This window comes from Eubalaena glacialis, chromosome 13 (assembly GCF_028564815.1).
Source record: "Eubalaena glacialis isolate mEubGla1 chromosome 13, mEubGla1.1.hap2.+ XY, whole genome shotgun sequence".
NCBI classification, from domain to species: Eukaryota; Metazoa; Chordata; class Mammalia; order Artiodactyla; family Balaenidae; genus Eubalaena; species Eubalaena glacialis.
Window position 1 is genome coordinate 84,282,711 of NC_083728.1, and position 13,368 is coordinate 84,296,078.

Below are 13,368 nucleotides of genomic sequence, written 5' to 3' on the forward strand. Positions count from 1 at the left end.
GCACAGACTGGAAAGGAGTAGACCACCATTATGACTTTCCTTCTTTTTTTTTTTTTTTTAAATAAATTTATATATTTATTTATTTTTGGCTGTGTTGGGTCTTTGTTTCTGTGCGAGGGCTTTCTCTAGTTGCGGCGAGCGGGGGCCACTCTTCATTGCGGTGCGCGGGCCTCTCACTATCGCGGCCTCTCTTGTTGCGGAGCACGGGCTCCAGACGCGCAGGCTCAGTAGTGGTGGCTCACGGGCCCAGTTGCTCCGCGGCATGTGGGATCTTCCCAGACCAGGGCTCGAACCCGTGTCCCCTGCATTGGCAGGCAGATTCTCAACCATTGCGCCACCAGGGAAGCCCATGACTTTCCTTCTTGATCACTGCTCCCAGGATCCCCCACCCCACCCCCTGCCTTCCCGTGGGAGAGCGGGGCGATGGGGGAGCGGAGGCTGAGAAAACAGGTTCTACTGGCACACATCACTTTCAAACTCTAGGGACTCTGAAGCCAGGACAAAGCCAAAGGCCAGCCCGACCTCCCTGCCACAGAGCCCCCGATCACCTGTAGGCTGGGGTTATTTCTGTCCCCCACATGGCAGTGCCTCTCACACTCAGCACATACACATCACCGGGGGCTCTTGTCAAAATGCAGATTCTGAGTACGTAGGTGGGACACAGGGGAGCCTGAGGATCTGCATTTCTAACAAGCCCCTGGGTGATGCGCTGCTGTGGGTCCATAGGCCACACGGGGAACATCAGGGTGCTGCCAGGACAGGACCTCACACAGGATGCACACACTTGCCACCTGGCTCCTGCGACTGGGCAGGAGGGGTGGGAGGGACGGTAGGGATGGTGGGGCAGATTGCCACCTTCAACTCCACAGATACCCACAGCCCTGCTACGGTGAAGCTTGGTGGGGCTTGTCCCCTCCCTCGTACAGGGATCAGAGAGACGGACCCCCTAACACCAGCTGTTAGCAGCAGACATGAAATATAAGTCACACCAGCAAATGTCGGGCCCATCTCCCAGCTCTGCACCCTTTATCATCCACTCCTTCCTCTCGTTGCGGTAGGGGGAGTGCTCTGACCCATTAAAACACACACACACACACACACACACACACGCATGCATTAAGTACACACACATATACACACACGCGGGCCACATTTGCTGCACGTTTCCTCAGCCTTGCTCTTGGCCTACAGTCAACTCACCAATCGCCTGCTTGCTGTAAGGATGCACAGCCCCACTCGGCCCCGAGGCCTGACCAGACAATTCCAGATGGGCTCAAAGGGCAGCATCAAGCATGACAGTGACAAGGACAGGACCACAGCTCCCACTCCCCACCCTGGGCACCCGCACTGGGGAATGAGGGATGACAGCAGCACCTGGGCTCAAAGGGCTTCATCAGCCCCTCTTCCCACACCCCGTCCTTTAGAGGTTCCATTCAGACACCCCAAAACACCATCTCCAGGAAGGAAAGGTAAGATTTGGGGGAGGAGGTTAATCAAGCTTAAAATCCTGAAGTGCTAGCCAGTCAAGGCAGAAAAACTAGGAAGGAAAAAATTAAACTTCGGGCTAGAAAAATACTCATCAGCACCAGAAAAAGAACTGCTTCTCCAAAGCCCCAGTTGGCAAGGAAATGGAGCAAAAGAGAGCCAGCCCACGGCTGCAGGGAGCACTGCATAAATCCCAGATAGGAGCTGGCCGGCATGAAGGGTAAGACGCATTTATTGCCAGAGAATAAGAAAAACTCTTTTACTTTGGGAAGTCAACTTCTCCCTGGAACATCTTGATGATGGGAACTCCGGGCAACTGGGTGCCCAGCCAGGCTCACCTAGCTGCTTTCTCATAGGTTGGCAGCTCAAAAAACCCTCCTCCATCTCCCTCTCTCCCAGGGTAATGTCTTATTGGCCCATTCCCTCTGGCACCCTCAGACTCACACTTTGTGATTATTGAAAGGAGCTGAGGGGGCACTGTACTGAAAGGGGAGTGTGGACATGTAAATCTCTTTTGCAGAGTCATTCCCAGGGTTCTGCCATGGAGAGTGTATTAGTCAGGGGAGGTTAGGTGATGCTGCGGTAACAAACAACCTCGAAGTCTCCGTGGCATGGAACAGCAAATGTTTATTATCTTTCTCACTGCACGTCCAGCATGGGTTGGCTGGAGGCTTTGCTCTGTGTCATGCTCATTCCAGGGCCCAGCTGATGGGGCAGCCAGCATCTCAAACGACACTAGTCACCACAATAGGGAAAGAGAAACAGGCAGCAAGGCACTGGTTCTTAAAGCTTCTGCCCTAAAGCAACGCACACGTGTTCACTCACACTTCACTGGCCAGAGCAAGTCACGTAGCCAAACCTCACTTCGAATGAGAGGGGAAATGCAGCCTTGTCAGGCTCCCAGAGGAGAGAGTCAGAACGTTTGTGAACAGCCCGGATAACTACCATGGGAGGGGTGGGGAGTGGGGAGCATCAGAAAGAGACGGGAAGAAAAGGTAGAGGGAGATGAGGGGAGGGGGGAGAAAGAGGGGGTGGAAAGAAACTGAAGGGGAGAGGAAAGGGATGTCCAGTTGACCGAGGCTAAGATGTCTCCTGAAAAAATTCCTGAATAATTGAGAACTTGCTTGGTTACATGGATCTGTAGGGAATCTGAGCATTTTGACCTTTGTTCTGGCTCTGTGGTAAGAGGCCCAGGGCCCCAAGAAGGCTCTGCTGCTTCCCCCACTCCCGGAGGAGGGATGCCTGGCCACCGCAGGCTGCCACCCAGATCATTCCATCTGAGTCACCTTGCCTGCCTCCTCCTCGGTCCCCAGAGGCCCCTTCAGCCCACTGAACGTCTTTCTGGGAAATCTCATTTCTCACCCTGGTAGCAATCTCAATTCCTCCTGTCAGATCCTCAAGGCTGCCCTATAAATAAGGCCCAAATTCTTTATCGCTGGAGTCAGCAGAGGCTTGCACATGGGATGTCCTGACTCACACTACAGTCATATTTTCATAAAACCTGTGCATAGAGCTTCATATGAAAAGGAACATGGCGGGGGTTCGGGGGCGGGTGATGAACCAGGTCTCTCTCTGCAGCCAGGGCCCCTCCCCTTTTTGGGGAAGGTCTCAGGCTAGCACTGAAGTCTGGAAATAAAAAACATTGTCAGTGATCTTGTCCGCTTTCAGACGGAAGGCACGACAACTGATGATGCACAGGGACTGCTCTGACAGCCTTGCCCTGTCTCTCGGCGAGCCAGGCCCTGCCGCAGTGTTCTTGTTTAAGCTGGGCCACCTAAGCCCGGCCAAACTCATTCTCAACCCCCGACCTTCTCTGACCTGGGATCATCTCCCACCTACTTCCAAAGAGGCAGGCAAAGTGCCAGTGAAGGCTTCATATGTTCAAAGTCGAGGTCTCGGGAAAAGAAGAGTGCAGTCCCGCAGACTGGACTCTAATAGCGGAGCGAGAACTGGGCAGAGCACAGAGCAGGGAGAGGAGCCTGCGGGCAGGTGGCTGCAGGCAGCAGGGACGGGAGGGAGGTCTGTGAGCTGGAGGATCTCCAGCACCTTCGCTGGGCCCCAAACACATCATCAGCTGTAACCCTCCCAGCAGCTCTTCGATGGGGTCTTGTCTTTCTCATTTTAGACATGGAGAAACTGAGGCCCAGAAAGGTCACTTATCCCAGATCACACAAGCTGGGAGCGTCAGCGCTGGAATCTGAACCCTCTGTCTAGCTTTCCGCTGCCCTCGGGCCAACCTACGAGAGACTAATTTCTCTAATGCTCAGGCGTTAGCAGGTTTGCTGCAATTTTATTTCTTACTCAATATCGTGGACACTCTCAGGATCCTATAAATAAGAATAGCTCCTAGGCTCTCAGCTCTGCAGATAAACAGACTTTTGATAGCCTCTCCTTCACCGCGGTAAAGAAGTTTATGAGACTAGGATAAAAATCCTTGGAAGAAAGCCACCACCTGCCTCCCAGCTACAGTTGTGATTCAGAGAGAGGAAAATGTCCCCATGCTCTCTTGAACACCCCTGTGTGTGAAAATAAGAGGTGGCCCAGCAGGAAAGTAAACAAGAGAGACTACATGTGAAGCACAGAGAAAGAATGAAAAGAAGGTAAAAGAAAGAAAAGATAGTGCAAGAAAAGACCCACAGGAAGTGGGTCAGCATCTTAGGGAAGGATTATTATGTGGTGTTGGGTCCAGTTCAGGGATTTACCAAAAGGATGTGCTTCCCTGAGTAGGTTAACAATTTCCTTCAGTGCAAACCAGTATCATCTACTACGGTTCAACCCCGTCTGTCTTTCTTTTTTTTTTTTAATTTGGCCGTGCCACACAGCTTGCGGGATCTTAGTTCCCTGACAAGGGATTGAACCCACAATCTCGGCAGTGAAAGCGTGGAGTCCTAACTACAGGAGCACCAGGGAATCCCCCCAGTCTGTCTTGTATGAGAAGACATATGCTTAGTCAAGGAGGATTTGGATACAAGCCTCTTGGGTGGGGTCCAGAATGTCTGGACAGAATCCATGGCACGGGCTGCCAAGAGCTGGTAGGAGTGCTGGCTCAGGGGTCACGCAGGGAGAGAAGACCCCAGGAACGGAGCCCAACTGGAAAGTGCATCAATCTTGGGCGCATGGAATCAGAAGGAAACTATGAACCACAGTTGTCTTCGTGTGGGTCCTCCAGAAGCAGAGCCTGAGACGAGGTTTGGAAAGCAAATAGCTTATTGAGGACATGGTCCTAGGAAACTCTGGTAGGAGGTGGGGAAGGCAGATGATAAAGGGTAAGCTATCAAGCAGGTTAGCCGTGAGCTACACAGGCAGCTGCAAGAACAAAAGATTTGACCAAGAAGTTTGCAACAACCAACAACACTCCCTCCCCTTTTAGTAAAAGAGAAGCCTGAATTCTAACTCAGGGAAATGGTTCTTTGGGACACGAGTCCACCACCTTCTCCATCTGCTGGGTTTTGGAATAAAGTCTCTATTCCTTGCCCCAGCAGCTTGTCTCCCGATTTACTGGCCTGTCGTGCAGCAAGCAGTACAAGCTTGGACTCGATAACAAGGGTGAATACATATATATATTCATTATGTGGTATACCTAAAACTATACAATGTTATATGCCAGTTTTATCTAAATTTTTTAAATTTTCAAATAAAAAATAAGAAAGTCAGAGTGAGCACCAGATTTGAAAGTGAGCAGCTGACTTACTTCGCTTAGTAAGATAATCCATCCATGTTGCTGCAAATGGCATTATTTCATTCTTTTTTATGGCTGAGTAATACAGAGAAAGACAAAATCATATGATATCACTAATATGTGGAATCTTAAAAAGTGATACAAATGAACTTATTTACTAAACAGAAACAGACTCACAGACTTAGAAAACAAACTTACAGTTACCAAAGCGGAAAGGTATGGGGGAGGGATAAATTAGGAGGTTTGGGATATACACACAACTATATATTAAATAGATAATCAACAAGGACCCTTTGTATAGCCCAAGGAACTCTACTCAATACTCCGTAATAACCTATATGGGAAAAGAATCTGAAAAAGAATAGATATATGTATATGTATAACTGAATCACTTTGCTGTATGCCTGAAACTAATACAACATTGTAAATCAACTATATTCCAATATAAAATAAAAAAATTTTTTAAATAAGAAGTTTTAAAAATGAAGAAAGTGAGCAGCTATAACATAACATGACACAAGCCACAATCCAGAGAGCAGGCTGGGATTCACTTCAGTTATGATAAGACCTGTGGAGGATGAGATGGTGCTGGAGGGCTGCATGGGTAGGGCGCTGCTGTGTGCTCTCGGGGTCATCAGCATCTCTCCGACTCCTTGGGCTTCCAGGATGGCAAGTGGTGGATCCCAGGCCCCACTGGCCCCCTGCACTGCACAGGCTTATCAGCTAGTGAAGGGACAGGTCACTTTATACTAATGATCTAATGGTACAAGAGGGTCCACAGAACATAGACCTTAAGGTTAAGGCAGCCTGAGCTCAGATTTCCTCCTTGCCATTTGCTTGCTGTGGGACATCAGACAGGTCAGATCCCTTCACCCAACTCAGCCTCTGTCCTCTGATGTGTCAAATGAGAAGAATGAAACCTGCAATGATCACAGAGCCCCCAGCCCAGTCCCCGGCACATGCTCAGCATCACTAAATGTGCGTTCCATCTCACACACTGCTGGTGGGAGTGAAAATTGGTTCAACCCCTTTTCAAAACTATTGGACATTATCAACCACAGCTAAAAATACTCCTACCCTATGACCCAGCACTACCACTCCTAGGTGTAGGACCCACAAAAATGACTGCACACATCCCCCAAAAAAAGTTATGCACCAACTGTATTCACCATAACCAAAAATGGGCAACAGCCAATGTCCATCCACAAGAAAACAGGTGCATAAAGTGTGGTATAACTATACACCAGAATACCGCTACCCATGGCAACATGGGTGAAGAGCACAGATAGTTCATTACACATATGTTGAGACCCCTGAAGAATATGAAGCTTTCAAGTCCAGGGTCCAGGCACTATTCCTCCCTATATCCCAGCACCCTGTACAGAATAGGTGCCCACAAAATAAATGGTTTTTGGAATCAACCTGTGTGTGTGTGTGTGTGTGTGTGTGTGTGTGTGTGTGTGTGTGTCTACATCCCCAGCCTTCTGATAATCAAGCAAGATGACTGCCAGCTGCCACCATGACCCACGTCCCAGGAAAGGGCCACAGGCTGTCCATGCAACCAGTAAGCCAACATGAAGAGTTTGTTTTTTTTAAATCTTTCCTGTTTGACTTCTTCTTTTTTTTTTTGAGGTATAGTTGATATAAAATACAAACATAAGGGGGTTTTAATAAGCTCATCCCATCCCAGCCTGCCTGCTGCAGCCGGTGAACCCTCATTAACCTCACACACCCAGGCAGCTAACAGGCCCCAGAGGTGCACTTGGCTGGGGTGGCAGCAAGAAGCTTCTGCATCCCTTCACTTCTCCTTAGGTTCACGACTCACCAAGCTCTAATTCACCCACCAATCGCTAGAGGTTGAACCAGCTTGTAACAGATTTGTTCACGGATCAAAGTCATCTGGCAGAGCATCTGGAGGCTGACCCCGAGCACAGCATGCGTGCTTCTGAGTCTCTGCACTCAGCCTGCGTCCTGGCAGATGGATTAGCAGAGAGGGAGCCCCCGTGAGAAAGCCTGATGACCCCACTCTCCCCGAGACCACCGAAGCACTGTGTTTGGACTTCTCATATGTACGACCCTTTTCACGCGTTGCCACAGATTACAGTGTGACAGCAGCAAGATTTATTAGCAGGTGAGATTTCCTCCACCTCCCCATTTCAATGCCTCTCTCCCTCATCCTGCTGGGAAAAAAAAAAACTCTTTCCAACTGGTTCCAGGACAGTCGGTGATGCCAAACGAAAAGGAGCTACACTGATCCACAAAGTGAAAAGCTGTGAGAAGGAAAAGGGGCTTGGGTGGGGGTGGGGACACATACACCAGGGCTAAGAAGGAGAGAGCTTGGATCTGGCAGGTGATGGTTCTGGAACTGCCGTGGAAAATGAAAACTGGGGCAGGAACGGCAATTCGGAAAGTATGACTAAAGATTATATAAATTGGGACCTCACTGGTGTTCTTTAAGACGCTTAAGTGGGAATTTCGTTTCATTGCCATGTAAGGGGCTGGATTCTACAGAAAGACTGAGTCACATGAACCCCTGCTTTCACTTCCGTTAGATGGTATCAGTGTCACTGATTCTCACACTAGACAGTGAGTTCCCGCCCAATTGTAAACCAAGTCGCATCTGCTTCGTCCCTGAGGGCAGCCAGGTCAGGATGGTGTGTGCCCATGACTGAGTTCAAGGGCAGGGCTCAAGACCTCCCTGACAACTTGTACACATCTACACACAGCATAGGAAGCACCAGAAGGACAAAACAGCCCACTCCGTCCACCTCTCCTTGACGGCAGCCTACAGACACCTTAGGATTGTCAAATAAAAACAAATCCAGACCTAGTAAGGAAAAATTTATTCAAAAGGATTATGGGGCATGGTGGGGGGGATGTATTGCATTAGGAGGAGAGAGATCTGTTACAAAAGGGAGAAACTCTGACCATAAGGTCTGCAAGCTTCTCAAGAGTTAGGCAAAAAAAGTTTTCCTCTTATAATGAGGGCTTAGCAAGGCTAGAAAGAACTATATGTGGGGAAATAGGATGAAAGGGTGGAGCGATCGGAGAGTAGATCAGAGAATGTTTGACCCTGAAGCCACTCTAGGAGCTGTCTGCTGCCAAAGTTCAGGAGCCTTAGAGAAGAAAAGAAGCTTGACCAAAGTTTGGTTAACAAACAGTTTGTTCCAAATGATCAGTGGGGACAGCATTTCAGCTAATCATCTACTAAGAAAAAAATGGGAGTTTGGAGAGTCTGTGTGTGCTTATCATTGGTAAACAATGGGGGCATCTCTAAGTCTTATCTAACGCATACAAAGAAGAGTTGTTCTTTGCAGTAAGCCATCTTTCCAGAACACAAGGGGGGATTTCTATTTTTTTTTTTCTTTTCTTTTCTTTTCTTTTTTTTTTTTTGGCTGTGTTGGGTCTTCCTTTCTGTGCGAGGGCTTTCTCTAGTTGCAGCGAGCGGGGGCCACTCTTCATTGCGGTGCGCGGGCCTCTCACTATCGCGGCCTCTCTTGTTGCGGAGCACAGGCTCCAGACGCGCAGGCTCAGTAGTTGTGGCTCACGGGCTTAGTTGCTTCACGGCATGTGGGATCTTCCCAGACCAGGGCTCGAACCCGTGTCCCCTGCATTGGCAGGCAGATTCTCAACCACTGCGCCACCAGGGAAGCCCCAAGGGGGGATTTCTTAACCATCAGATAAAATTCAACATTGTCAGGATGGACTTGAGCTTTTGAGTCTGTGCTCTTTCCCTAAAGGAGGCCTGTTGTGGAACCAAATGTGCCCTGCCAGTGGAGGGACTCAGAGGAGGTTCTTTGCTAACAAGCATCCAGGAAACACAGGCTACAGCAGAGCCTGCTCACCTGAAAGGGATGGCCGTGCTCAGGACATGCCCCCAGTCCAGTGTCCCACATGTGCTTAAGATGACAGAGGAGCCCCATGTTAGGAGGAGCTCTCAGGCCAGACTTCAGCTTCCCAACAGCCTTCTCCAGCCCTCCATCCTGCTACCTGGTGACCCATGCTCTCTGCTTCACTTCTGTTGACCTAAAACAGACTGCCAGTTATTTCTTCAGAAAAAAAAAAAAGGGTTAATTTGGGATCAATAGAGAATTTCAGTTTGGGTTCTGCAACCGTGGTGAGCCACGTTCAAGTCCCCAGCAAAAGCAGAGAGGAGAACTCCTTTATAGAGGAGAACTCTTTTATAGAGGAGAATAGGAAGTTGGGAGGTTTATAGTAAGCAGAGTCCATGGCTTTTCATTGGCTGAGTTGTGACCATCTCTCATTGGCTGAGCTCTTGCTGGGCAAGAATCGGGAGTCTTTCTTCTTCCTGTTGGGCTCTGATATCATCAAAGGGTGTGAGAGCTCCACCTTCTGGTCTCCTGACTATTTAATTGAAGTTTCTGTTTATTAATTTTTTACCTTTTCCCCTTTTGTTCAAGATCTTTCTCTGAAACCATCTTTGAGCAAGAGTCAGGTTCTCTGGTTTCAGTGGCTTTTTGTCTCTCAGTGTCAGGAAGGACCCTCCTGGGTGTTGTGTCTTACAATGGAGGGAAAATGCACAGATCAGAAACCTAATAAGCTCACATTCGCGTAACAAGGAGGGGTAGGAGGGAGAGTTCTCAGGCACTTTTTATCTAAAGGCCATTTTATCAAGACCATAGATATACATGGAGATCATCTGAAGCATTATGTCATCATCAAAGGTTTGGGGACAAAATTCCAACAGGACTGGTCCAGATATCTTGAGAAAGCTGTCTCATCAGATGTCGTCTGCTTCAATTCTGGGAAATCTTTACTTTCAGGTCACCAGATGATGTGAAATTCTGGTCAGGGTTTGGCACTCTCTTTAGGTGTGTCACATGAATCCAACAGTCTATTCCCTAGAGTTTGATGGCACAAAGGTTGGCTAGCATTACCTGATAGGGCCACTTCCAAAAAGGTTGAAAGAGCATCCTTCTGGAGGTGTCTTTTCCAATAGACAAAAATCTCACATCACACATCACAAGGTGTGATGCTCAAGGTCTTCGTCTCCCAAGAGCACACTGTGAAAAAATTGCTCTACCAAAACGTGGTTATTTTTATTAGACGCATTTAGACCTTAGCAACACTGGAGTACCTCTCCTTTTATCAGTTGTGGATCAAAAGAGGCAGCAGCCAAGTGCATTGGGCATCCTGTGACTATCTTAGAGAGTAAGAGTTTATGAGTTCCAAAAGGGGTGGATCTGAGATTTAGAAGGACCAATGACAATGCTTTTGGCCAAGGTATTTTGAGGACCTCTACAAATTTTTCCAATTGAGTCTTAATAATGCTGTTGGTGCATTCGACTAACCCAGAGGACTGAAGGTGGTCAGCCCAATGGAAGTGTTGTAAAACCAGCCAAACAGCACAGACTTGTCAAAGTATCTGACCAGTAAAATGGGTTCCTTGATCACTGTGAAGTTTGAGAGGAGTTCCCCAGGTAGGGATAATCTTTTTCCAAAAGGACTTTAGCCACAGAAGAGGCAGGAGTCTGTCTGCAAGGGGAAGCTAAAGGAGTTTCCTGCAGATTTTCACCAGGAGTCAAGAGTGTTAAGCAGTCACGAGGGACTTCATCAGAGACAGAGGGAAGAGTAGTAGCAGGGCTAAGGTTACTGCAGTGCAGAAAGAATTATGTGAGGAGGAACCAACAAAAGAACTTCGTCAGAGAGGGAGCAGCTGTCAGAAATGTTGAGCGTGATGAGAATTCAGGGGGTCTTCTACTGCATGAGGTACAAAACTGATTCAAGAGAATCCCACAGTGATTTTCTTGGTGGTCTTAACCAAAAGAGCAGTGGCAATAATGGCTCTAAGGCAAGGGGATGTCCCCATGCCACAGGGTCCAGTTCCGGCTACATGGCTCAATGGTGGTCCCTGTGTTTTTTGGGTGAGTACCCCAAGGGTATTCCCTTCATTTTCATATACAAAATGGAAAAAGGGAATCTGTCATTGAGATGCTCAAGGACAGGTGTGTTCATCAAACTCTCCTTTAAGGCCTTAAAGGCTATGTTGTCTGGTTCTTCTCATAAAATTGGGTCAAGGTTGTTATTCTCCAGTAAAACATACAGAGGTTTGGCCATAAGAGAGAAATTTGCAATCCAATTTTAGCAATAACAAACTAGCCCAAGAAAACCTCACAGTTGGTGCTTAGTTTTGGGTTTCGGGAAATTTAGGAGACCATGAAGCCTGTTTGAGTTGAGATGTAGCACTTATTCTGATATCAGATGCCTTAAATATCAAACCTGGGTTTGGGCAAACTGCAGTTTTTTTCTTGGTGACCTTAAGGCTAAAATCTTTAGCAGCTGGGTGCTGTCCTCCTGTGAGGAGGTTTGAGAAGGAGAGCAAAGAAGCAAATCATCCACATATTGCAACAGAGTAGGACCTCTAGGGAACTTTATATCATCCAGATCAGCCTTCAGGATTTGTGAGAAGTAAGAAGGACTCTCAGTAAAACCCTGAGGCTTTACTGTCCAGGTGAATTGTTTTTCTTCCCAAGTGAAGGAAAAAAGGCATTTCTTAGCTTCAACAACCGGAATACTAAAGAATGCACAGTGTAAATCAATTATTACAGGCTGGTCTCCCGGTTGCAATTCTAGAGCCCTTTCAGAATTTTCCCAATTAGTGGTTTTCGTCCAATGCTGGGTCTTCACTGACAAGCATATAAACTAGCTGACATAAGTGGGAGAAACCAGGTTGATAAGTCTGAATGGCTATATTAAATTCCTCAGCAAATCTGTGAGGATCTTCGGTTACTCTGGGAAAATCTTTGAACATGGCTCACAGGTTAGCTTTCGTCCAGAGAGTATAGGAAATTAAGGGTTTAGCTTGTGGATCCTCAAAAGGCTTAATTTTAAAGGGGCAGCTCTGATAAGTTCAGAGGAAAGGGGAAGTTTGGAGAGAGAATTAGTAAGGGGGAACTGAGGATGTAGCAGAGGTGTAGGAGGCATGGAAGGGAAGGAGGAAGATGGTGCTGGAGGTGGGGCCTGACCATGAGGAGCCAAGGGAGAGAGACAAGATGGTGCTAGAGGCAGAGCCTGAGACAAAGAAGCCAAGGAAGAAGAGCCTGAAGCTTCGGACGCCATTTTTTCTTTCTTTAACCATTTGTTTGCCTGAGTTAATCTTAAAATCTTATTTTGCAGAGAGGCAATTTCAGGCCCCTGATAACATTTGGAAGTTTCAAAACACCGATCAAAATAGGCATTCCATTCAATTTGGGAAATTTTAGAGCTGTGGTTGTCCAATTCGGTTTTAAGAAAAGTAAGTTTGGGGATTTCAAAAGTTCCCCATAATGGCCATTGATGCTCTAAATTGCCTTTGGTCAGCTCAGTCCACTTAGTTAGAAATGCACATGAGGAAGGACTGTGGTTTTCAAACATAAGACCAGCCAGGGTTCCTATGGCGGGGGGCACCCTCAAAATATTTAGATAACTGGGATCCCATTTCTCAGAGGTTTTTCTCTAGAGTAAAAGAACAATTTTCAAACAGCCTAAACAGCTCAAACAGCTCAAATAGCTCAAATAACCTGCAGCTCAAATAGCTCAAATAGCCTGAAGGCCTAACACCAGCCAGTTCTAAGGGAACAGTCTGGCCCCAGAAGAGTCAGGCGGAAAACTGCTCAACACGGTTCCAATAGAACAGCCCCTATTCTGAACAAATTGGGCCAAGGCTGAACCGGCACAGTTCCAACAAAACAGCCCCTGTTCCCAAAGGAATGGGCCAAAGGCTGGCCAGATCCAGTTGGGACAGTCCGATTTCAAAATCAGGCCAAAACTTACATTCAGAACAAGCCCTTAACCAGAAGGGATGAAACCTTAAAATAGATCCCAAATAAAACCTGGAGAGCTTCAAAATGCAAGGAGGGCAGAAGCTTGGATCCAAAAGAAAAACTTACCCTCAAACTCCAGGGTCAGTGAGAAAAGCAGTGAGCAACAACGTGATAAGTGTCGGTACTGCACCTGTTTGCTCGCTGGCCTCAGAATCCTGGGGGGTCTTGTCTGGATTCCTGTATGGGTCACCAAAATGTTGAGCTTAAACAAATAGACTGCCAGTTATTTCTCCAGAAAAAGAAAAAAAAAAAAAAAACTTTATTTGGGATCAACAAAGAGTTGTAATTCAGGGTCTGCAACCCTAGTGAGTCACATTCAAGTTCCCAGCAAAAATGGAGAGGAGAACTCTTTTATAAAGGGGAAGGGAAGTTGGGAGGGCT